Here is a 27,847-nt window from a genome sequence, read left to right as displayed (position 1 = left end):
CTGAGATGAATTAATTCATTAAAGAGCTACGTGTATTGTGAAAATTACTGAGGCAAGTCCTCTCTTCTAGACCTCCGTTTTCATGAGGTCCAGTGCTCCACAGAGCAGAGGTTCCAGAATCAGTCTGGATTCAAGTCCCTGTTTGGTCACTTACTAGATGGAAAATCTTGGGCAAGTTACTTAACCTCTCCAAGCCTAAGTATCCTGATATGCAGAACTAAGATAACAGTAGTATCTATTTCAGAGGGCTGTCATGAGGATGAACAAACATATATATTGTTCACAACAGTGTCTGGCACATAATAAGAGCCCAACAAATGGAAGCTATTATTAACTCATAGCCTAAACAGCCAAGCTTACCCTCTCAACCTTCTTATGCAATTATTTTACTTTTCATAGCATACTAACCTCTTCTAAAATTCTTCAGAATCCCACCTGGATTCCTCATACAGTCTACCTGGTAGCATAGTGATTTAGCACCTAGCACATGCTTTAAAAATGGCAGACACCCAAATTTGCTGAATACATTTGTCATTATTCTAACCATGGCATTAAGATATACATGCAATTTTGAATTCCAAAAAATAAAACGGAAACATACCATATTTCGCCAAACTTCTGAGGAGCTGGTGAATTCTAAAATCAGGCTCTTACAGATTTTTAACCTAAAATATAAAACACCTCACTCAATTCTTTTTACACAGACAACTGGATGGACAACTTTCATAGAAAAAATTTTTTCTAAAATTTATTATAAAAGCAAATTCATTTGTAATACTTATGAATATCCAGAAACATAGTAAGAGACAAATGCCCCTAATGCTGTTGCCAGGATGCATGGAAAGGTGGTTAGGCAGGCCCTGTGGTCTGAGTGCTTTCAGCTGGCAGAACCATGATACCCATTTTCATCCAAAGAACTTACTGCTTGCCGTTTCTTTACTCTTCCCTCCCTCCAAAATGGCTGAAAATATATGAAAACTGTTTAACTACATGCCTCTAATTCCTTCAGATACCTACAGCAATTAAGCTTTTAATTAAATTCCCTATGCTGAGGACCTGCTGTATTAGGTACATATATGGGCATCTGCCCAACTACCTCCTGAGTAGCAGCCTTTGGCAGGTCCCTTGACCTGTAAGTCTTAGGTGTCAGGTTGTTGTAATAGAGAAAATATTTCTAAAGTATGTAGGACAATGCCGCCTGGAGCATAATAGGGTCTCAGTGTATGGTAGCAAATATTATTTCTTAAATCAAACATTTCATATATCTATCAGAACTTATCAAAAACCAAATTCTGAAGCTTAAAGCATGCATCCAAATAATCACCGTAAATTCTTAACTCATCTGTATATTATCAGAGCATTCCTCAGTTGAACAGGAACTAAAGTCTTTTAATACATTTCCTCTTACTGCATATGAAGAAACCAAGTCCTCCACCAAATAAGGAAACCCACCCAGCATCCTACAGGTTGATGGCAGAAAATGAATATACTATACTGCATATAAATATTTCTTTTAAATTAACCAAGTGTTAAGAGGACTGAGTCTCAAACTCTGTTCTATAATACAATCACCTAAGGAACCTGTAAAAAATGCAGATACTGGGCTTCCCTGGTAGCGCAGTGGTTGAGAGTCCGCCTGCCGATGCAGGGGACACGGGTTCATGGCCTGGTCCGGGAAGATCCCACATGCCGCAGAGCGGCTGGGCCCGTAAGCCATGGCCGCTGAGCCTGCGCGTCCGGAGCCTGTGCTCCGTAACGGGAGAGGCCCGCGTACCGCAAAAAAAAAAAAACAAAAAATGCAGATACTTACTTGATCTCAACCTCCAGAGACTGTGATTCAGTACATAAAATGGGGGTGTGTGAATCTGTATTTTTAACATACATTTCAGGTGATATGCATACCCCAATTTGAGAAACTTTGCCTTAGAAGATTAGGAACACATAATCACAGAATGTACCAAATCTACGAAGATATAGGATAAGTAACAGAAACTGTAAGCACCAGAAATGTTACCTGCACTCTTGGCAAATTTAACCATTAGCACTCTTACACCAGACCTAGTGCCTTTATTTTATTTATATACGCATTCCTTTCCAACAGAGGGCTCAGTCTAATAATCTAATAAGAAAGGAATTAAATAAGAAGAAATGCCTATACCAATCTACATCCACCTGTCCCTGTAACGTTTTCACTTATCCTTAAAATAGTCCATCTGCCTGCTCTCTTTCTCTCTCCCTCTCTACACAGGTGCATACATATTATTATTACATCTGTCATGTCCTTTATCTCCTCTCCAACAGCCCATTTCCTTCACCTCCTTGTAACCCTAGGTCAAACTTAATTTCAGAGTACCTTTTCTATCACTTTTTTATTGTGTCCACTCAGCAATCTTGTTCTCCTTTATGCCATGTTTATGGTGTCTTAAATTTATGGGAAAGCTACTTGTTGAAACTCATTAAGTTTTGTACATTTGTAAATTTCACAACAAAAGACTGTTCCAATAACTTTCCTGTGTAAATTTTCCTGTCTTTAGGCTCTACCTCATTCTAGTCCATTCTGCAGTTAGACTAAAATTTCAGAACACTGCTTTCATATAGTACTTTCAACATAATTCCCTCAACTCCATGAACTCTTTACAGTACCATTTCCTTACTCTCCTTCCTTTAACTGCCAGAAAGGCCTGAAAACCGTTAGCTCAGATGCTAACATACAAAACCTTCCACATACTGAAACTTTTCTTATAAAAGTCATCATCATTCTTATATGTCCCAAATCCTGTGGCCTCTTAATCCTACTTTTTCTCTGCAGCATTTCACACTGCTAACCATTTCTCACCCCTCCTGGACTTCCATAATGCTGTACCTGCCTGTGTTCTTCTACCTCTGACAGGAACTAAGTCTTCTGCTAGTTCATCTTCCTACCCCTCAATCATAGCCACTCTCCAAGTTTCTATCAATAGCCCCTTTTCGTAGGTTAAGAATTAATTTTCTGTGCAATGTCATCATCCATTCCTATAGCACCTCTCTATACTTAGGATCCCTAACTCTACATCTTTAAGCCTTCATCTCTTGAGTCATAAGCCTGCTACTCTCAATTACCAATAGTACACATGCACTTGGTTGTTTCATTAGCATCTAAAATCAAGCTCAATTATTCCCAAAAAACGTACTCCACCCTGAATGTGCCTAATCTTGTTGTCCTACTAGTTACAGAATGAAAAAAATTGGTGCCATTCTTTATTTTCTCCCCCTCATTTTTATTTAGCCTAACCAATGTATGGTTTGATACTAAAGGTCATTCAAAGAATGTCTACTAGCTAAAACTAATACAATGTTATATGTCAATTATAACTCAGTTTAAAAATATGTTTGAGTGTCTACTAAGTGGATGAAGACATAGTGGTAAAGAAACTAGACAATCTTGTATCCCCATGTAATGGGGGAAATGCGCACAATAAAAACCACAATAAACTAGGTAACTGCAATGCATAGTTAAGTGTTGTGAAGAAGAAACCAGGATATGGTTAAGTGTACATATACAGTATTCTGACTTAGTCTGGGGAAAAAGGAAATACGTTCTTCATGAAGTAACATATAAACTGAGCTTTGAGGCATGAGCAAGGTTTATCCCAGACATATGAAGAAAAACCGTGGAAGGTATAACAGTACCACTACCAGTCCAGTCACCCATTAGAAAATTCTGAGTCATATTCTAGAGAAGGCCCCTCTCTTTGCAGTAAAACAAACCGTTCACCCAGTGCTATCAATTCTACCTCAGAAATTCCCCCACACTCCAACATTGCCCCCAATTATTCCTTTGTTGGCTTTGTTCCAGAGTAACATTTCCTATGAAACTATACAAAATTTGGCCAAAACCTGCCAGTCCAGCCTCTTCTCTCAGACTAGACCACACTTGTAGAGAACACATATATCATTCATTTTTATTTTTACACTTCCAGTGCTTGAAAATGTTCACAAAATATACTTCACAGGATAAACATCTTATGAAGAGGAAAGTTTCTTTTACATGACTTGCTTTAGAGGTCATTTAACTAGTGAATACAAGATTAAAAACAAGTTGTCTGATTGTAAAGGCCATGCTCCTTCCCTTGTACACTTCTAATTTATACCCAAATCCTGTAAATTTTTTCTTTGAAATATCACTTGCATCCTTTTTGCCCCATGCATAGTCATGTTATAGATGCTCATTACTTCACCTAGTTTTACTTTTTCCTCTATCCTTGACTCCGCCACTAGAATTATCTTCCTAAACACCCAAATTTGGCCATATCACTCTCATACTCAAAATCTATACTTTCCCAATGCCCACAGGATAAATTTCAAACTATCATATGAAGTCCCTGCCACCGGCTTCCACCCATTCATACAAGCCTTACTGCCCACTCTATGACATTATTACCAAGTACTTGATCTAGTCCCATCATTGGATTACTGGCTATCACATACTGGCCATCTGTATTTCTAATTTCAATGCTTCTGTTTCTCACGACACTTCACTCAGAAATACTTCTCTCTCCTTTGCTAACTTCCACCCCCCACCCACCTATTATGCCCTGTTTAAAAAAACTCTACTCATTTTAAAGGCTGTATCTCACAGAGTTCTCTAAGCTCTTCTGTAAATAATCACTGTCTTGTCTGGGAACTATATGTTCCTAATACTATAAAATAATTTCTTAATTTCCACCCTAAATTTATTATTTTATACATTATAGCTATCTGAATACGTTTCTCAGTGCCTCTAGCTATAAGCTGGTAGAAGGTAGTGCTCGTCTCATCCATATGTTTATTTTCATAGTAATGGGGATTGTTTTCTTGACACCACACCTCCCTCTACAAGGAAAAAAAAAGGAATGAGGATCATGGCCTGACAAAGGATTCTAAACTAGCTCCAAATGCAATTCATGGATGCACAAACAAGGGTATCCTTTAATTCCAAATTAACACAAATTTAACCCAATGCCAATCTAACAAAAGTTTATTTTGAAGGTCAAACATGTAAGAATAACCATGAAACTTTCATTTTTCTCAAAGAAGAATAATGCCTCTCTTCCAAGAACTTGTTCTACCAGGGACTAAAGCATAAAATATTTTAGTATAATTAAAATCAATACAACCCCTTCAAAAAACTTTGACAGTATCTATTAAAACTAAATCATTTAGTTTAGTCATTTACCCTATGACTTAAAAATTCCACTAAGTACACATCAAATAGAAATGAGTACATATGTTCACTAGAAGACGTTCAGTGGAATATTGACAGTAACAATATTCTTAGTAGCCCCAAACCAAAAATGACTAAAATGTCCATCAACAGCAAAATGAAAAACAAAATATAGGTGGCCCTTAACCCAGGTTTGAATCATGCAGGTCTACTTCTACGCAGATTTTTTTTTCAGTAAATACATTAATACAGTACCACACTATCTGCAATTGGTTGAATTCACAGATACAGAAATGTAAAGTTCTCAAGGCCTACTGTAAAGTTATATATGCAGATTTTCGACTATGCAGGGGATGGGTACCCCCAGCCCCTTACCTAGTTCAAGGGTCAAGTGTACTATACAGAAATTATAAGCAACTGACTACAGCCAACAATGTAGATGAATCTCACAAATATTTTATTTGAGAGAAGCCAGACACAACTAAATGTGAATGTTTCTAATTACATAAAATATAAAAACAGGAAAATCTAATCTATGCTAGTAGAAGTCAGGATAGTGGTTACTCTTGGGGAAAGAGAGGTAGTGACAAAGAGAGCACAAGGGGCTTCAGAAGAGCTGATCTTGTTTCTTGATCTGAATGCTGGCTAAACGTGTGTGCTCAGTGTGTGAAAGTTAAACAAGCTACGTGCACATTTATACACTTTTGTATGTGTACTAATACTTCAATCAAAAGTTTATTTTAAAAAGCACAGTACAGTATGAGCATTAGCTAAATGTTTAAATGGAACAGAAAGTTAAGTCCAGAGAAAGATCCAAAAGTATGTAAGAGTTGCTTCTAGTCAAAAACAAGAAAACTGGACAACACATGAAACAGCTGTTTTCAGACCTTGGAAAACAGGCAGTGTGAGACTGATCCGTGAGAACGAACAGAAATGAGGTGAACCCTTCCAATGCTTGAATTTCTTCATGGAGGAGGCTTTCCAACCTGAGTCAATGGAGGGGAAACCCAGTCAGAGGACAGCAGTCTCACTGAGGTAAGAAGCAAGAGGTCAGAGTTGAGGCTGAAGTGGGTGGAATTTTTAATAAGACAGACTGCCACAGAGGGGAGCTATGCAGAGGAAAGTCCAGAAATCTGTCACTTGGGGGTCCTTTCGTGTCTGCCACTATACACAAAACTGCATGAATAAAGGGAAAGACTATATGAAGCTGGGGAAAGAAGAGCTGTGAGCTGAAATATCCCCAGTGCTCATACAGGACTAGGAGATCCCTAAGTTTCTCCCAACCAGAATGAAGAGAATATGCTGACACTGGGGACATTTAGTAGAGAACTAAGAAGGGCCATGCATTTGTAGTAGCTACCAGCCTTAAAGTAAAGCCTTCTCTAGATACACCCTAATAGAGCCTTGAAGGGATCAAGCTGACCAGCGAGTTACTTAGCTCGCTGGCAAAACAAAGTTTAACACTTTAAAAGACAACAAAATTCAGCCACTCAACAATAGACTATAACAATGTTCAGTATCCAATAGGAAAGTACTAAATATGTAAGCAGGAAAAGACAGCCCATAACCAACAGAAAAACCAATCAATAGACCCTGAAATGAAAGAATTGATAGAATCAGTAGGCAAGAACTTTCAAACAGCTATTATAAATATGCTCAAGGATTCAAAGGAATACATGAAAACAAATCAGACGGAACTTCTAGAAATACAAAAAGTAAATAAATATATACATATTTATATAAATATATAAAATATCTGAAAGTATTTGACCCTGCAGGGGAAAAAAAAAAGCACAGTGAAATACAAGACAAAGTAAACTAAAGCACAGAGAGACCAAAAAAACTAAAAATGTTAATGACCTGAAGATAATATCAAATGGTCTAACATTATACATATAACCAGAGTAACCCTGGAAAAGAGTGTAGAAGGAAGAGAGCTAACTTTAAAAAAATACATGTGAAGAAATAATGACTGACACTTTTCCAAATTTGATGAAAACATAAACACAGACCAAAAAAACAAAACCAAAAACTCAATAAATCCTAAGCAGGATAATCACAAAGAAAACCAGCAATGAAGAGAAAATCTTAAAGAAAAGCCAGAGGTAAATAAAAACACTTTAAGTACAGGGGAAGAAAGATAAGTATAACCACAGACTTCTCATCAGAAACAAATGCTGAAAAAAAAATTTGTCAACCTAGACATATTTATCACTTGATATATCACTTATATATCAAGTGATAAATATCCTTCAAAATATGAAGATAAACCTCTATACATCTACCAGGATGGCTACATCAAAAAGACTGACAGTCCCAAATGCTGACAAGAATGTAGAGCAACTGGAAACTCTCATATAATTGTTGGTAAGAGTATAAAACAAAACAACCAATTTGGGGAAAAGATCTGGCAACTATCCTATAACCCAAACTGCACTCCTAGGTATTTACCCAAGAGCAAAGAAACCATACATATCTACACAAAGTCTTTCATACAGCTGTTCACTGAAGGCTTTTCACAACAGCTAGAAACTGAAAATAGCCCAGGTGTCCCTTAAGAGAAGAATGTAGTTACAAACTATTGACACATGCAGTACCATAGATGAATTTCATAAACATTATGCTAAGGGAAACCTTATACAAATAAGTACCATGATTTATATTTATATGGAATTCTAGAGCAAGCTAAACTAATCTATGTTAAAGTGATCACAACAATGATTGACTTAGGGGTGTGGGTAATGTGGGGACAGGAAATGGCTAGGAAGGGGTACAGATTCCATAACTTGATAGGACTTTGTGTTGCAAAGATGTAAGCATTTGTCAAAACACATGGAATGGTATATGTGGCAGACTGTATTTTCTAAAGATGGCCAGCCACAATATAATCCATCCCACATGCTCTTCTTACAAGGTTAACATTGGCATTCTCCCATCAGCTGGTAGGGTCTATGTGACTTCTTGAATTTGAGCAGCCTCGGTGACTTTCAATCAAGAAAGTACGGTGGAAGTGTGTGCTCTTTTATAAGCTAGACTTCTGATGCTAGGTTATAAAAATGCCATGCACTTCTGCCTTGGTCTCTTGAGATACTACTCACTCTTGGAACGTAGCCACTCTACAGTGATGAAGCCAGCCACTTGGCAATGAAGCCAAGCAACCATATACAAAAGCAACATCTAAGTGTTCTAGACCAGAGCTCCAGTTGAAGTCCTGACAGCCAGCATCAATATCCAGATGTGTGAGCAAGCCTTTAGATGATAACAGCCTCAACTTATTAGGTTACCTCAACTCCAGCTCACATGCTTGAAGTCAAGACAAGCTATCCTTGCCAGTCTCTGCCAAAAGTACAGATTCAAAAGCGAAAGAAATGACTGCTGATGTTTGCGGTACAATGAGTTTGGAGTGATCTGTTAGGGAGCAATAGATAACCAGAACAATATACTAAATTCAGTTAATAATACTAAATTTAAATAATACTAAATTTCTAAGTTTTAGTCGACTATATATGATGACTATATATGATGAAGTTGAGGATGAGATATTCTACTATATATGATGAAGTTAAGGATGATATGTTCTAACATCCACAACCTACTTTGAAAAGCATCAAAAAAATAAGACAAATTAATAGATGGATAGATATAAGAGAGTAAATATAGTAAAGTGTTAATTGTGGAATTACATTCTGCAATTATTTCACATCCATGTAAGTCTGAAAATTTTCCTAATAAAATGTTGAAGAGTGAAATAAAGTCATTTTCATACAAATAGAAGCTGAAATATATTTTTGGCCAATAGACCTGGTGCTTTAGAAATTTTTTAATTCTTCAAGTAGAATGAAAACACCACCACATAGAAACTTAGGTCCATGAAAAAAGTCCACACAAATCTACACAAAGGAAAAGAAATGAAAACGGGAAATATGGGCAAAACATCAAAGAATGCTGCTTTTCATTTTTAAATTTCTTTATAAAACAACTGACTGTTTAAAGAAATAATCAGAAATTCTATTCGGGAATTAATGGAAGACTACAATGGCAAAAAGGTAAACGAATTTATAACGTATTAGAATTCTTACATTATACTCTAAGAGGTCTAATTTTGAAGGCAGACTGAAATAAACTAAGGTGCATACTGTAAATACTAGTGCAACCACTGGAAAAAAAACAGAGGTAGGTATAAGCTAATACTGGAGATAAAACAGACTTCCGAAAAAATGCTCAATCCAAAAGAAATCAGGAAAGGAAGAAAAAAGAAGGTAGTATAAATGGTACAACTAGAAAACAAATAGTAACCTGGTAGTGTTACTATTGAAAATTACAATAAATATAAGTGGACTGAACGCTCAAATTAAAAAGCAGAGACTGTAAAAAATCCAAAAAATGCAACTATACACTATCTAAAAGACTTATTAAATATAATGGCATATAAGTTGAAAATAAAGAGACAGCAAAAGATATAATATGCAAACACGAATCCTAAGAAAGGAGAAGTAGCTATATTAATACCAGACAAAGCAGACTTTAGGACAAGGAACATTACCAGAGAACAGAGACATTTCTTAATGATAAAGAATCAATTCATCAAGGAGATCTTCCAGTCCTAAATGTGAATGCATCTAATAACAGAACTTGAGAATACATGAAGCACGGGGACTTCCCTGGTGGCACAGTGGTTAAGAATCAGCCTGCCAATGCAGGGGACATGGGTTTGATCCCTGGTCCGGGAAGATCCCACATGCCACGGAGCAACTAAGCCCATGAGCCACAACTACTGAGCCTGAGCTCTAGAGCCCACAAGCCACAACTACTGAGCCTGCGTGCCACAACTACTGAAGCCTGCACGCCCTAGAGCCTGCACACCGCAACTACCGCATCCCGCACGCTCTAGGGGCCCACATACTGCAACTACGGAGCCCGTGTGCTGCAACTACTGAAGCCTGCCTAGAGCCCGTGCTCTGCAACAAGGAAAGCCACCGCAATGAGAAGCCCGCATGCCACAACAAAGGGTAGCCCCCACTCGCCGTGACTAGAGAAAGTCCACGCGCAGCAACAAAGACCCAACGCAGCCAAAAAGTTAAAGAATAAATAAAGAAAATACATGGAAGCAAAAATGAAGAGAAGTGAAAGAAAAGATAGTGGGTTCACAACTATAGTTAAAGATTTCAACACTCCTCTCGTTAATTAATAAAGTATCCCCCCCCCAAAAAAATCAGTAATGATACAGAATACATGCCTATCTAAAAAAGGACCTGTATCCTGAAAAGAAAAAGAATGTGCAAAATATTTGGATACTCACAAAAGAAGACATACATGTGACCAATTAATACATGAAAACATCAACATCATTAGTCATCACGGAAATGTAAATGAAAACCACAATGACACTGCACACCCATTATCTGGCAATTATTTTTTAAAAATAAAAACAACACATTAGCAAGGTATTAGCAAAGATGTGGAGAAATTGGGACCCTTGTGGGAAGGTAAAACAGTACAGCTGCTATGGAAAATGGTATACTGGTTTTCAAAAAAATTAAACACAAAATTACTAGATATATTACATTCCTAGATATATACCCAAAAGAACTGAAAGCAGGGACTTGAAGAGATCTATTTTTAACACCCATGTTTATAGCAGCACTATTCACAACAGTCAAAGGAAGGAAGCAACTCAAGTCTCCATCAATGAAAGAATGATTAAACAAAATGTGGTATATACACATAATAGAATATTATTCAGCTTTAAAAAGGAAATTCTGACATATGATGTAACATGGGTGAACCTTGAGGACATTATGCTAAGTGAAATAAGCCAAAAGCAAAAGGACAAACATCACATGGATTCCACTTACATGAGCACCTAGAAAAGTCAAATTCGTAGTCAGAAAGTAGAATAGGGGCTGGAGGGAGGAGGAAGAAATTGGGGGGTTACTGTTTAATGGGGATGGAGTTTCAGTTTGGGATGATGAGCAAGTTTCAAAAATGGGTTAAGAATGATGGTTGCACAATGTGAGTATAATTTATGCCACTGAACTGTACAGTTAAAATGGTTAAGATGGTAAATTTTATGTTATGCATATTTTACTACAATTAAAGAAAAAGAAACTGCAGTGGGATACCACTAAACATCCATGAGAATGTCTGCAATTTATTTGAGAGTATCAAATGCTGACAAGGATTTGGAAGAAATGGAACTCTCATACGTTGCTGGTAAGAATGCAAAATGGTATAACCACTGGGAAAATAGTTCATCAGTTCCTTATAAATTTAAACATAAAACTACCACACACTTCCCTGGTGACGTAGTGGTTAAGAATCTACCTGCTGGGCTTCCCTGGTGGTGCAGTGGTTGAGAGAGTCCGCCTGCCGATGCAGGGGACACAGGTTCGTGCCCTGGTCCGGGAGGATCCCACATGCCGCGGACCGACTGGGCCCGTGAGCCACGGCCGCTGAGCCTGCGCGTCCGGAGCCTGTGCTCCGCAACAGGAGAGGCCACAACAGTGAGAGGACTGCGTACCGCAAAAAAGAAAAAATAAATAACCTACCTACCAATGCAGGGGACATGGGTTCGATCCCTGGTCCAGGAAGATCCTACATGCCACGGAGCAAATAAGCCCATGCACCACAACTACTGAGCCTGCGCTCTAGAGCTCGTGAGCCACAACTACTGAGCTCGCGTGCCACAACCACTGAAGCCCGTGCACCTAGAGCCTGTGCCCCGTAACAAGAGAAGCCACCACAACGAAAAGTAGCCCCCACTCGCCGCAGCTAGAGAAAGCCCGCGCACAGCAATGAAGACCCAATGCAGCAAAAAAAAAAGTTAAATAAATGAATAAATAAATTTTAAAAATAAAAAAAAGGTGCACTTTACTGGATATAAATTCAGTACTTCAATAAACATGATTTTTTTCTTAGTTTATGAAAACAATATATAAAAAGATGGTATTTTAAATCAGTGGGGAAAGGATCCCTTAGGTGGTCTAGAGCAGGGGTCCCCAACCCCCGGACCAGTACTGGTCCGCAGCCTGTTAGGAACAGGGCCACACAACAGGAGGTGAGCGGCAGGCGAGCAAGCGAAGAAGCTTCATCTGCGCTCCCCATCGCTCGCGTTACCGCCTAAACCATCCGACCCACCCCCACCCCCTGTCCGTGGAAAAACTGTCTTCCACAAAACCGGTCCCTGGTGCCTAAAAGGTTGGGAACCGCTGGTCTAGAGAATTAGCTGCCCAAGTGGGGATATTTAGATATCAGAACTTAGGAAAGTTAGATATTTTCACACAACATCCAAACATATGCCAAATGCAATCCAAATCTAAACCTAAATCATACAATATTCAAAAAAATGCTGAATGTATTCAGATCTAAATCTATAAATCTAAACCTATAAAGTAACCTCATAGAAGTGCTAGAAAATATGAGATTTCTGTATTATCTTTGTAAGCATGGTGAAACTCAGAAGCCATAAAGGATAGATAGATTTACCTATATCAAAAAATTCTAATCTCATGACTAGATACTATATAATAAGCAATGAGGTAAATCAGCAGTCCTACACAATGTGCTGGGAATGAAACTTGACTAAAAAGCTTTTTTTTAAAGAGTAATTGACAGTATCTATCAAATCTTTAAGCTGACATAGCCTCATGGTCTAACAGTCATTTTATAGAAATCTACCTTACAGAAATAATATGTACCATTATTTGTAATATCAAAAATTGAAAACAGGGCTTCCCTGGTGGCGCAGTGGTTGAGAGTCCGCCTGCCGATGCAGGGGACACGGCTTCGTGCCCCGGTACGGGAAGATACGACATGCCGTGGAGCGGCTAGGCCCGTGAGCCATGGCCGCTGAGCCTGCACGTCCTGAACCTACGCTCCGCAACAGGAGAGGCCACAACAGTGAGAGGCCCGTGTACCGAAAAAAAAAAAAAAAAAAAAAAAATTTTAAACAACCTAAATTCCACAATAAAGAGTTTCAAAATATATTATGAACTCTGAGTTAGTTTCCTAGTTCAGTTCTAAAGGCTGATAGAAGTCAAAAGATTGATAGTCTTCTATCAAGTTTACTTCAGGACATATGTTCCACATCTAACATTCTTTTCCTTTCTTGAGTTTTTTCTTTTGTTTCCCTTTCCACCAAGCTGATACGGTAAAATTACCTGTAGTTACGTGGGCTGTGATACCACACATAGATTTAATGCAGTAACTAAAAAGTACTGTTCAACTCCATACTTTCAGTTGTTCTAGCCAAAACCTCAGTGTCATCTTTTACTCCTCCCTTTATTTCACACTTATATCTGACCTATTACCAAATCCTACAGACTATAATTTCAACACGTATCAATAATTCAGCCACTTCTCACCAACCTGATAGGCCTCACCTTGTCCAACCGACCGTCATCACCTCCTATCTGTACTGCTGTAATAGCCTGCCAACTGGTCTCTTGATTCTGCCCTTCTCTTTCAATCTACGATCAACATGGCAGCCAGAGTGATCTTGCTAAAACCTAAGTCAGAACTTTCCACTCTGCTCAAAAACCTTCAATGGCTTCCCATCTCACTCAAAGGTAAACGTCAAACTCTTTATTATGACCAAATGATCTGTATCCTACATTCCCTTTCTGACTCGATTTCCATCATTAACTTTTCTACAGCCCCACAGGCCACCTCACTGTTCCTCAAACACATCAGGCACTCTCCCACTTCAGTGTTTCCTTACTTACTACACCCTTTGCCTGAAGTGCTCTTCCCCCAGTCATCCACATGGCTAGCTCTCGCATCTCCTTCAGTTCTTTACTCAAGTTATCATCTCAGTGAGGTTTTCTCTGGCCACACTAAAATTTGCACTCAACCCCTGCACTCTCAAATACTTCATACCCCACTTCATTTTTCTCCTTAGAAGTACTATGCAACATATGATATATTCTACATATCTTGTTTTTGATGTTTATGATCTCTCTTTCCCTACCTACTAAGTATAAGTTCCATGAAAACAGGAGTTTTGGTGGATTTTGTACACTGCTGTCTCCACTAGCACCTAGAAAAATTCCTATGACATAGTAGGTGCTCAATAAATATTTGCTAAATGAATGAGGTAGATGCACATGTAACCACTCACATGGAAAAGATTTCTATAACAAATAGTTAAGAGGGGAAAAAAACAAGTTGTACAGAATACAAGTTCAGGACAAAAATCTATACACAAGCAATGAATAATCTGAAAATAAAATTAAGAAAAATTCCATAAGCAATAACATCAAAAAGAATGAATCTTAGGAATATATAAAATACATTTCTTTTGAACAGAAGAAGTGTAAGACCTGTACAACGAAAACTACAAAACACACAAAAAAATTAAAGACCTAAACAAACAGAAAGACATCCCATGTTCATGGATCAAAAGACATAATACTAAGGTAGCAATACTCCTCAAATAGACCTACATATTCAACACAAATCTTATCAAAATCCCACCTGCGCTTTTTGCAGAAATTGACAAGCTAACCCTAAAATTCACACAGAAATTCAAGGAACCCAGACAGCCAAAAAAAGAAGAGCCAAGTTTGAATATTCACATTTTCCAATTTCAAAACTTACTACAAATCTACAGTAACCAAGAATGTGTATTAATGGCTGAAGAACAGACATACAGATTAATGGAAGAGAACTGAGAGTCCAGAAGTAAATTCTTACATTTATGGCCAGTTGATTTTCAACAAGGGTACCAAGACAATTCAATGGGAAAGAATAGTCTTTTTCAGCAAATGTTTCTGAGACAGCTGGATATCTATATGTAAAAATAATAAAGTTGGACCCCTACCTCATGTAACACCATATGCAAAAATTAACTCAAAACAGATGACAAACATAAATGTAAGAGCTAAAACTACAATACTCTTAGAAGCAAACAGGTATAAATCTATATGACTGGTCAGACAATGGTTTCTTACTGTGTTGGCCAAAAAGTTCATTCGGGTTTTTCTGTAAGATGTATGGAAAAACCTGAACAAACTTTTTGGCCAACACAATAAATAACACCAAAGACAACAAAAGAAAAACAAACAGGACTTCACCAAAATTTATAACTTGTGTGCCTCAGAGGAAACAATCATGAAAGTGAAAAAACAACCTTTTGGGGGAAAATACTTGGAAATCATATATCTGATAAGGGACTTGTATCCAGAACATATAAAAACGCTTAAAAGCCAACAATAAAAAGAAAAATGACCCAATTTTAAAACAGCAAAGGATCTAAATAGATCTCTGAAGATGGACAATTAGGGCATGAAATGATGATCATTAGTCATTTAGCAAATGCAAATCAAAATCACAAAGATACCTTCACGTCCACAAGATGGCTAAAATAAAAGGGACAGACAATTGGTTTGTCAAGGAAGTAATTAGAAAGAACCCTCATATACTGCTGATGTAACTGTAAAATAGTGCAGCCACTTTGGAAAAAAAGTTTGGCAGTTCCTCAAAACGTTAAACACAGTTAGTTAGCTAAGACCCAACAGTTTCACTCCTAGGTACTTACCCAAGAGAATGAATTTATATGTCCACACAAAAGAGCTTATATATGAATGTTCATAACATGATTCATAATAACCAAAAAATGGAAACAATCCAAAGTTATCAACTGATTACTGAATAAACAGTATGTGTATACTCATACAACGTAATATGAACCTCCAAAATATCATTTAAGTACAGGAAGACATACACAAAAGGACATATATTTTATGATTCCATTTATATGAAACGTCCAGAATAGGCAACCCATAAAGTAAGGAAGCAGATTAGTGGTTGCCACTCTTCAGGGGCTGAAGAAGGAAAGAATGGTGAATGACTGCTAACAGGTACAGGGTTTCTTTTGGGGATGACGAAAATGTTCTAAAATTAGGTAATGGTGATGGTTGCCAATTGAATATACTAAAACCCACTCTAAATGGTGGATTTTATAGTATGTGAATTATATCTCAATAAAGTTGGAAATTATAAAAAGTGTATGGAATGATTTTTTATAAACCACCCCAAAAAAGAAAAAAACTACAAGTATCTGTTACACAGATGTATTTGTTTGGTATTCACCAGATGTTTTTATGTTTTTCTACATTTAAATTGAACAACAGTTAAGTTTTGGAATTGGCTAAGAAAGGAAAACTTTCACTTCTTTTTATACTTTAAAAATACGTATTTTTTTCTGTATTTCCTTATTCTCAAAAATAATTAATTCTACACACCAATATTTGAGGGGTGGAGCAACCAACCATGACATATAAAAGGCTCTCTGGAAATATGAAAGTTCTAGGATTTCTGGTTTTATGATTTACAGGAATAACCTAACATTTAAAATTGAGGCCATGCTGGCAAATCTCGGTGTATGGTCAGTTTATATACAGGAGTAAAATTTTAGGATCACAATCACTGTGCATTAGAAAAGAACGGAACTCTCTAATGTGACCCTTGGCCCTCCCCTCTCTCTGGGTTCTGTGAACATTTTCAAAAGTAAACAAACTATGCTTATTTACCTGTCTGAAAAACTATAAAAGGTAAACCCATGATCTGCCAACATTAAAATGCTATCTTTCCCCAGTGTTTACTTAAGTGTTTATTATGTGACTTACTAGCAGTGAGAGAATCTTATCTCAGTGTAGATCCCAAGTGTCATCTATGGAAAGCCTTTAAAAATTCCAAATTACCAGAATTATTTCAATTTCCTGACTTTAATTATAAATCACTTATTACAATCAACAATTCCATGATCTGAAAACAGAAGCAATGTGCCACACACATAGTCCCAATGACTTATTATTCTGAAATTTTCCTCTGGGTTCTTTCTGCACAATAGTTAAATTGAGTTCAATCTTACATAGAACTTAACCTAAATTAAACACAGAATTACATTAGTATTCAGCGCACACACAAAAAGTATTTATAATGCAATATACTAAAATAACTAAAGGTAGGTGAGTTTTCCTAGAAATAATCATGAACACTATTTTATGTTTAATTTATTACATTTCATCTAACAAATGTAGCATCTAAAGTCATAAAATCTGAATTAAGGATAAAAGACCATTAGCTTCTAATTTAACTTCAAAATGCTTTCAAAAATTCACAACATATGGGCTTCCCTGGTAGCGCAGTGGTTGAGAGTCCGCCTGCCGATGCAGGGGACACGGGTTCGTGCCCTGGTCTGGGAAGATCCCACATGCCACGGAGCGGCTGGGCCTGTGAGCCATGACCCCTGAGGCTGTGCGTCCGGAGCCTGTGCTCGGCAACGGGAGAGGCCACAGCAGTGAGAGGCCCGCATACCGCAAAAAAAAAAAAAAAAAAAAAAATTCACAACATATAATTTTAAGTGAACTAGATTGCATCTGTTAAAAGACAGAAAACTGTTTTTCTAAAGACCATCCATACTCGAAGGACATAAATATTAAACATTGAGAACATTTAATTTTCTATTAATGTCTAGTAAAATACTTAAGTGTAACCTAATTACAAATTTTCTTTTGAGCAGTTACCAACTGGAGCAATATTTCTCTAACTGGAAAAAAAATGCAATTCTGATGAATCAGTAAACATCCAACACTGACAAATGCCTGAAACTGCACATGAAAAAGAAATGAGACCGACATTTATTTTTCTCATTGAATCTTCAATTCAAAAGTAATTATTTAATGTCAGTTGAGCTAAGTACTTATTCAGGAAACACAGAATTCAATAACCATACCGTACAAGAAAGCCCTAATACTAGTAAGTACAAAGAGATTCTAAAAGGAAGGCTTCCTTGAGTAATATTTAGGCTGAACCCTACAGGATGGATAAAATTTGTTGGCTAACTGTGTTCTAGGCAGACTGAAATGCACTGGGCAAAAGGTCTGCAACAAGGAGCCTGGATAGTTCAAAAAACTGAAAAAAAGGCCAATATTGTTAGGTGGTTCCAAACAAAGGAGAGTGTGAATTAAATCTTAGGAGGCAGAGAGAATCCAGATCAGCTGGGACCTTGTAGACCAATTAAGGATTCTGCATTTTATTCTAAAAGCCACAGAAAGCCAAAGAATAATTTTAAACAGAAAGTAACAAAGTTAGACTTGTATTTTTAAAAGTTCACTGGAAAAGACAGAATTGTTGTTTATAATAATCTAAAAGAATTATAAACTAATAAAACTGATGGAGTTCACCCAAGTTAATGGATACAAAATTAACACCAGCAATGATCAAATGTAACAGAAAAAAGATCCTATTTACAGTGCAAAAAAATATGTATAGATCAAATATCTAGGAATAAATTTAACAAGGTATGTATAAAAGGAATTTAGGAAGAAAACTGTAAAATACAGAATAAATGGCAAGATAAACTATGTCAATTCTCAAGTTAATTGATGTATTCAATGCAATTCCAATTAATATCCGCAAAGAAACTTGATACACTGCTTTTAAATTATTATGGAAGAGTGAAAGTCTAAGAATAAAAGTTCTGAAAATGAATAAAGGAGTAGGCTTTGACTCACACTTCAAAGCTTAACATAAAGCTATTTGAAATAAAACAATGTACTACCAGTGTTTAAAAAAATAAAATAAAATCAAACCCAAGCATTTGGCAGATGATACAGGTGATATTTTAAAAATTTAATGGGGAAAAGATTAAATACTTAATGTTGGGACAACTCGTTTTTTATTTTAAAAAAAAAGATTCCTAATTCCCTCCCAGATGGACCTAAATGCAAAAAAATAAACAACAACAAAAACCTCTCAACTATTTGCAGACAATATTAAAAGGGATTTCTTCAATAAAAAACAGAAATCATAAAAGAAAAGACTCATGAGCTTCACTTCAAAAATTGAGATATATCCCAAAAGAGAATATCACAAAGGACAATAAGTAGGGTTTTATATTTTATTCTTATTCTGATAACTTTCCCAGCTGCATCATAAAGAATGTTGGATGAGATGATCTCCAAGATCCTTTACAACATAAACGTTGTATAACACGTTGTCTCTTATTTTCTTTTAAACCATTTCTTTATGAAACATTTAAAACATACAGAAAATAATAAAATTCATATCCATATATCCACCACCCAGAATAACCAAGGAAATGCTAAAATGAGAGTAATATTTTGCTAAAATTTCACACCCATCAAATTTGCAAAAGTTTTAAAATCTGACAATCTCAAGTCTGGGCTACGATGCTGGAAAAAGAAATGTCCGTACACTGCTGATAAAGTATATACTGGCGTAGCCGGGCTTCCCTGGTGGCGCAGTGGTTGAGAGTCCGCCTGCCGATGCAGAGGACACGGCTTCGTGCCCCGGGCCGGGAAGATCCCACATGCCGCGGAGCAGCTGGGCCCGTGAGCTATGGCCGCTGAGCCTGCGCGTCCGGAGCCTGTGCTCCACAACGGGTGAGGCCACAACAGTGAGAGGCCCACGTAAAGCAAAAAAAAAAAAAAAGTATATACTGACATAACCATTTTAGAGAAGAATTTAGCAACATCCAGTAAAGTTATTCACAATCTATTTCCCAGCAGTTTCACTTCCATGAATCTTCCCAAAGAAATACGTGCACAAAGAAATGTGTTAACATGATCACTGCAGCATCGTTTATAATAGCGAAAAAGGAAAAAACTCAAAATATCCATTAGTAGTGGGACACATATATTTGATATTATCATACAATGGAGTACTATACAGCAGTTAAACTAAACTAGAGCTACATGCATCAACATACATATCCCAAAAAATAGTTTAAAAAAAAAAAAAGCTGATGAAAGATATGTACAGTAACAATACCATTTTGTAAAAATTTTAAAACACAAAATCCAACACCATATATAGCACTTACAGATACAAGTACACATATACAGTAAAAGTATAAACAAGGATATGAAATTCAAGAACCTCGGGATAGTTATTACCTTGGGTAAAGAGAGAAGGTAATAGGACTTGGGGGTGAGGTGGCTACAAATGCATATGTAAGACTGCATCTGGTTCGCTAAGGATCAAAAGGCATAATTTATAGTTCTGAGTGATGGGTAAATAAGTACCTGATATATTATTTACTGTTTTAAATGTTTTTTTAATTAAAATATATACATATATTTTAAAAAGAAAAAAGTGAGCATATAATATCCAAGCCGAAAATTACTTTGGAGATCTTCTAATCCAAACTACTTCCTTTATAAAAGAACTAAGGAAAGATATCAGAATAAGAACACAAAATAAATACTATTGTAGTCATCGCCATTTTAAACACATACTACGTAGCTAAAAAAGCACTTATGGGGATTAGACCTTGTTCGCTGGAGAGAAAACCTTGGTAGGCTGAATAGCGATCAGCCCCAATTTCTCAAAGTCTGGTGTCAGCTAGTAGTATGGAATGGGCATGTGTGAGCACATGTGCGCGCGTGCACGCACACACACACACACTCTCTCTCTCTCTCTCCTAGGAGTGCCTTGTCAAATTCAGCACAGGAATAGGCAGTAAAGTGGGTCTCTGGCCCACTATCCAGGCTGACCCCTAGTCCATCTTTACTTAAAATTACTTGAAGTTCTGAGGCCTAGAGGATTGTTCCAGATCATACTTCATTATATCCTGATCATAGTTCATTAGCCCACAGCACATATCTAAAAGTAGTCCTGAACTAACTAAAAAGTAGCTCATTCATCCAGCACTTATAAATACCTAAAACAGCACACGGAAAAAAAAAAAGAGAGAGAGACAGCAAATATTTAGTGTTCACACAGAATCTTCAATCCAGGAGTAAACAGTTTAATTTCAGCTGAGATAAGTGACCTATCAATATTTTACAACTTGGATCCATCTATTTTTAAGTTCACCCCTCCCTACCCTTCATCTACCTAAAACATGTAAGAGGAATTTTGAGGAGGGAGGAGACTGACTCAGATACTGAGTTAAATGAAACCCTAAGATTTTACTTTTTATTTTGAAGATAATATGAAATATAGTACACTGGGTAATAATTAAATTTAAAGAAATAGATGATTTTAAATGCAGAAATCTAGTTTTATGTATATGAAAGTCTAATGTTTGTTCAGCTTTTCTAGTATATTATACTTAAGTGTTCTCATGTCAACATTAAAGTCAACTTTTAAGAAGCAGTTCCACCCGTTTACAGGGCAGAAATAGAGACAGATGTAGAGAACAAACGTATGGACACCAAGGGGGGCAAGTGGCGGGGGCGGCGGTGGTGGTGGTGGGATGAATTGGGAGATTGGGATTGACATATATACACTAATATGCACAAAATAGATAACTAATAAGAACCTGCTCTATAAAAAGTAAAATAAAATTCAAAAAAAAGCAGTTCCATTTTATCAAGCACAATGTACCCCTACGTTAGCTACCAAACTTTATCCATTTAATTTCCTATTTTCCTCCTCTGTTCTTTAAACATGTTTGATATGTGTCCTAGTCCATTTAGGCTGCTTATATAACAAAATACCATAGACTGGGTGGTGTATAAACAACAAAAATTTCTCACAGTTCTGGAGCCTAGGAAGTCCAAAATCAAGGCACCAGCAGATGTGATGTCTGGCGAGAATCACCTTCCTGCTTCATAGATGGCCATCCTCTGGCTAGATCCTCACAGTGGCAGAAGGGAGGGAGGGAATTCTTTGGAGTCTTTTAAAGGGCATTAATTCCATCATGAGGGCTCCATTCTCATGACCTAATCAACTCGCAAAGGCCCTACCATCTAATGCCATCACAATGGGGGGTCAGGATTTCAACATATGAATTTGGGGGTTGGGGGGGACATAAACATTCTATAACAATATGTTACAGACATAGCAAAATGTGTAAGAAATTGAATATGAATGAAGCAGCTTAACTAATTAGGGAAGGTTTTCATTTCTTAGGAGCTCTAAATTTGGATTATCTTAAACAGCATAGTTTTCTATCACCAACATGGAATATGGCACATTATCAGCTCACTTCAGAAAACTAGAAAAAATGTTACCTATATATTCTTTGTGTGAAATGGGATTTATCAATTAGTATACATGTCACATACAATAGGTGTTCAAAAGACAGGTATTTTTTAATTCTCAAAACAAAAACTTTATTTAGCAAAGGTAAATATTTAGTATCCTTATTCATGGCACACTGTAAGGTTATCAATATTGGCAAATAGAAACACAAGGCACAATAAGCAGAATTCCTAAGAAAAAAGTACTAAGGTAATTAATAAGCTGGAAATAACCCAAATTTCTCCCTGTGACCCATTAGCTTTATATAGAAAACACTGCTGGGCATCTCATCCTTTCCCTTCCAAAAATCAGGATTATGCTTTACATATGATAAAAGATAGGAAAGTATTTGTTGTATGAAGAAATTCCTGTAGTGGTATCTGCAGTGCTAGAGCTATCATCTGAGAAGAAAATAAAGAACATCCCTTTTAGAAAGGGTGCTAAAGAGTGCAAGTGACAAAATGTGACATTTGTCCATACTGAGTGGTACATACATGGTTGTTGTATTATTCTTTCTACTGTTTGTATATTTAATTTGTAAGGAAAATTCAGAATTTACGCTGCATCACAAAGAATATAAAAATAACTGAGTTAGCATATTGGCTACAGCTCACAAGGGCAATTAATCCTAAGACTATTTCTCACATTCAAGGAGACTGCTGAGGTAGACGTCTATTAGAGACTTGAAATGGATAAGCCATTCTTTTTGATACAAGGAGACACAAGTCAACAAATGAAAAGAATATGTGTAAAGTACTGGTAGCATCTTCATTCAGCCCCTAGCTATGTAATTTGTGTGTAGCACTACTTGTCTCAAATGTGAAAAGGAACATTATGAATTACTGAAAGTGTGAAAAATGGCCACCTATTAAGACCTAAAAAAGAGCTACAAGCCTGCATACCACAAAGAGACAGGTCAAAAAAAAAAAAGTTTCATGTTTTATTTCTGCAACATAAAGGGATCTGTGCTTGACTAACCTCATCTCTTCCCAAAGGGTACAGAATATCAACTTCTGGAACACAATGAACTGTTAAAGAGTCACCACAGTAGTCTCCACACTGGCAAGCCAAGAGTTTCATTGAAAGAAGATTTTTATCCTACTTGGGTTAAGTGTTCAGGGCTCGTACACCACCTCCTTGCTTTATTTGCAGCACAGATGTTGACTTTAATTAATGAAGTCTTACTTAGGATTCTCTTCCACAATCCACATACGACATCTTATGTGAGATTCCAGAAGATTTCCTAAAATTGAACTTCAGGAATAATTTAATCTAGTAAGGTTCTAAGTCTCCAAAACCTCTTTTCCTTTCAGGTCAACCTTATGATTCACTTGCCTTTATCACATTAACAGGAGAGGTCAAAAGTAAAGCAAATTACAGAAGTGATTTGACTTTGGACAAATAATACTGAATAATGCATCACTAACTATTAAGATCTACTGTTTATTTCAAATGTAGCTACCAAATATAAAATAAATTCACATACTAAGTATTTCCAAAAATAATATTTCTATGGAAAGGTTAAAAATGTTAGTAGAGAAAAGCATGAAAATACACCAAGGTTCCAACGGTCTGTCCACCACTAACCAACCTGTTTTCTTGGGCAAGTCACTAAATCAGTTATAAGGTCACTTTATAGAGTACCATTAATTTACTTTTTCAAGAATGATCTCATTTGAAAATCATTCCTCAGAAACAAAGCAAGTATCACCTTTACTTGACAGAAGGAACAGAGTCAAGGCTTAGAAAGCTAAATGGCCTACTCATGCCCAGCTAGGAAGCTAGAGAAGAAGGATGAACCCACAATCTTCTGACACCAAAGTTAGTGTTTCTTCCTCCACATCAATGGTTCTCCATGGCTTTCGTTCACAGAACCTGTTGAGACTCTAAAGCACTTAAATTTTTATATATAATTTTAGGGCGTTCACAGTCACAAGGCTTAGAATCAAACCGTAATAACTGTCAGCTAAATCTCATGTGCAAACAACAGTAAAAAAAAAAAAAAAAAAAGTACTAGCCTTATTTCACTTTCAGATAGACCTTATACTTAATCTTTTTTTTTAACTTACTATCCATAATGGTATTTATGTTAAAGATAACAGATAACTCAGATCAAAGCACTGTGACAATTTTGAGATTAAATGAAAAGTTGGCAAAGAAATTTATCATGTATTTGTAAGTAATCTCATTAAAAAACTATTTATAGGGACTTCCCTGGTGGTCCAGTGGTTAAGACTCCGCACTTCCACTGCAGGGGGCGTGGGTTCGATCCCTAGAACTAAGATCTCGCACATTGCATGGTGCAGCCAAAAAAAAAAAAAAAGAAAAAGGAAAAACCTATTTATGTAGCATCTTTAAGTATTTCAAACATCTCATGTTTTGGACATAGGATATAGGCTTGTAGATTAACACTATTTCCACTTACTGTAATTTTACTTTATTTTCTTTATTAGAAGAAAAAGCCCCACTTCCTCCAGTAACTGCTATGGTCAGAAAAGGCATCTTGTTGAAGGTTGCCTTCTACTAATATCATAGAAAATACTCACTTAACTGCAATAAGGTGGGTGGGCATTCTCAAAGCAAAGTAACACTCCTCCTAACAGGTAAGACAGAACATGTACCATTATGTGCAGAGTCCTGACCTGGAGTCCAGAGGCTCAAAATGTGCCCTGGCTCTGCCACCTGGTGACTTTAAGAAAACCATCTTAAAGCTCTGCACTTCAATTTCCTCATGTGTAAAACAGGAATAGCCCTACTCAGGCTCACAACTTCTGTGAATTTATAACCAGAAGACAGAATGATGACTGTCCCAGAAAAATACCAGAGTATTTACAGGCAACTTGCCAAAGTAAATTTATTTTTTTTATACATATACATACACACAAACACTAACACACTATGTGCCAGACACTGGGTGGAGGATTGGGACCAAGATATGAAGTATCTAACATGTGCCAGACAGTGTATAAAGGAAGCAGTAAAACAATATTCTTTAGAACAGGAGCTGGGAGTAGGAGGTGTTGAGTCCACAGAACTGCCTGAGGAGTGGAAGGGCACCAGGAGAATGGGGCTCCATTATTTGACAGGGTTTCACAAAAAGTGTTATATGGAGAAAGTCACTAGACTATATACTTCCAAAAGACAGAGACATGGGTCTTGTCTTTATAGCCCCTACACCAAGGTCAGCTCAGAGTAGCCACAGTAGATACCTAATAAACGTTAGCTGATAACTAAGTCATCCATACTCTGGTAACACACTCTCTGGTAAACACTAGAAGTCCTTGTCCTTAAAAAGTGAGTTCAAAACCAGTAAGCAAAGTAACAATGTAAAGGATAATATGTTAGAGTCCACTGTCTATAAGGTGCTTTGAGAACATTCGGAAAAACTAGGTAGGAAGACTTCAAAGGATAATACTTATTAAGTGCCTATGTGTTAGGCATTGCACATGCTTTAATCCTCACAACTCTGAGTTAGTCTCACCACCCCATTTTACAGATGACAAAACTTGCGGCTCGAGATTAAGTAACTTGCCAAGGGTCAGACAACCAGGGTAAGCCAGAATTAAAAGCAGGATCTAACTCCAAAGCTATTTCCACTATACATACCATAATGTCTTTGGTTTTTATACTTTACCTTTACATTTGCAGTGGGGAGAGAGCAGGGACTATCAAAATCAGCCAAAATTTTGTCATCCTGAATCATTATGAAAAGAGCATCTAAAACTTTACCCAAGTATTTTACTTGAAAAATCACTTCTGAAAATTAGTCTTCACTCATAAAAATCATAAAACTAATTTTTTAACAGCTGTATATGTATACTTAATGTCATGTTTCTACATTTTGACCTATACAACTACAGGTCTAAACAAAAGGGCAAAACATGACTGAAGAACATGACCAGTAATCATTTAAGAAAACAGACACTTACTTTAAGTGTTTGGGCTGAAAAATTTAGGTATGATCCATAGTTTTATATTATTCCACTGACTGCATATTGAGAGAAAGAGCAAATTATTCCAAATATTTTTTTAAGGGGAGAGAGGATTGTTTTTGGAGGGGAGAGAGGAGGAGTCATTTAGAAATGATCTATGGTTTAAGGAATAAAACATTAACTGTTACGTGTCAAAGACACTGTAGGTACCCAACAAATCTTGTTAAATGGACTGGGCAAGTTGGATGAGAATGTGTCTTCCTCTCGCTTCTGACTACTTACTTACGAAGCTTTTTTTTAAGCCATGAAAAAAAGTGTAAATTTAAGAGATATGAAATACAAGCAGCATATAAAACCTGTGAAAATGAATCAGAACATTGTAATTTGTGTCTCTGTGTAAACTCCTCAGTAACCCAGCAATGTCAGAAGATGGTGTACATGATACTCAGCACATTAATGCTACTTAGCAAATACTGACACAATAAGACTTTCATAGTTTACGTTCTAATTTTTAAATTTTTTTAAAACTGTTTTTGGTTTGCTATTTAAAGCATTCCGTTAGTGCCACAGGAGTTTAAGTCTTTTTTTTTTTTAATATTTATTTATTTGGCTACGCCAGGTTACAGCTGCGGCATGTGGGATCTTTTAGCTGTGGCATTCGGGCTCTTAGTTGTGGCATGCGGGATCTAGTGCCCTGACCAGGGGTCAAACCCCGGCCCCCTGCATTTCGAGCCCAGCGTCTTAACCACTGGACCACCAGGGAAGTCCTGAGATCATTATTTCTTCAAGCTACTTCTTGTTTCTGTTTTGTCATGATTAATAATTTCTTTAATGGGCTTCTGGTCATTCTTTGGATTTAGCAGCACCATCATTAATATTGTATTGTTTCATTAAAAATGTGATAAGCAGTTCAGATTTACAAGCAGGGTCTAATTCCAAAGTTATTTCCACTTCTTTTTACCTTCCTAAACTCTAAACTTTTTTACACGGTTTACAAAATAATCTCTTAAATAAGGGTACTTACTCGTCAGAGGTGTAAAATAAACACTTCTCAGCCCTCTTGTCCAAATCACTTGACAACATTTACTAGGTATCTCAAGTGTCTTTCACAAGTAACTTTTTAACAGTTGTACTTCTGAACTTTAGGTCGTTTCCATTTCAATCCCCCTTCTCCCCCTGACCCCAGACAAAGTTCTGGGGTAATCTGCTGCTTCTCTCAATATGGAAGATAGTGGAATGATCTGAAATTATGGGTCATACCTGTATTCCTTTCTGATTGATGGAGGGTAACTTCGGACTGTAAATCCCATATGCCATTAGCTGACATTTTCGACAGCACCCTAGCCACTTAATAAATATAATAACAGACTTTGTAATGTTTCTTTTTTAACATATCCACAGAACGTTTTAAAAAATTCGGAAACTAAATTATCTTTCAAGGATTCTAAGATTAACCAACCAGCGTCATATTAAAATTATTTTTAACAATTTTATGGATCAAAACATCTGTCGCATTAAATTCTGACTTTACCAACAAAATCCTCCATACCATGACGAGTCCTTTTCATTTTCTCAACTGTAAAAAAAAAAAAGGGCCAACTGTTTGCAGGTTTGCATTTAATAGTCTCCAGCAAACCCAGCAGCTCACGTTTAATTTCAGAATCTCGATGAGTAATCTGTGAACACAACCCTTGGGCTTGATTTAACACTTCATCCGCCCTCCCTCCCCACCAGTCCG

The 27,847-nt window shown here is 36.8% G+C and overlaps 1 protein-coding gene across 13 annotated transcripts in view; it reads right to left on the bottom strand.

The window, feature by feature from the left end:
• Positions 1–27,847, bottom strand: part of UBE3A (ubiquitin protein ligase E3A) — a 92,755-nt gene that overhangs the window by 63,776 nt on the left and 1,132 nt on the right. For 4 of the 13 annotated variants that reach the window (XM_089906921.1, XM_089906925.1, XM_089906920.1 and 1 more), the window contains exon 1: positions 602–27,847. The exons of 3 other annotated variants lie outside the window; for them this stretch is intronic. The gene's annotated coding sequence lies outside the window, so the exon portion shown is untranslated. The remainder of the gene's footprint in view (positions 1–601) is intronic. 6 more of the 13 variants (XM_089906916.1, XM_022598869.3, XM_022598875.2 and 3 more) reach the window with 3 other exon arrangements.

The sequence above is a fragment of the Delphinapterus leucas genome, chromosome 2 (genome assembly GCF_059928025.1).
Source record: "Delphinapterus leucas isolate spDelLeu-1000000601 "Yukka" chromosome 2, BTC_Dleu_Yukka2, whole genome shotgun sequence".
Classification (NCBI taxonomy): domain Eukaryota; kingdom Metazoa; phylum Chordata; class Mammalia; order Artiodactyla; family Monodontidae; genus Delphinapterus; species Delphinapterus leucas.
The sequence above is the reverse complement of the archived record's forward strand: the minus strand, read 5'-3'. Positions and strand labels throughout refer to the sequence as shown.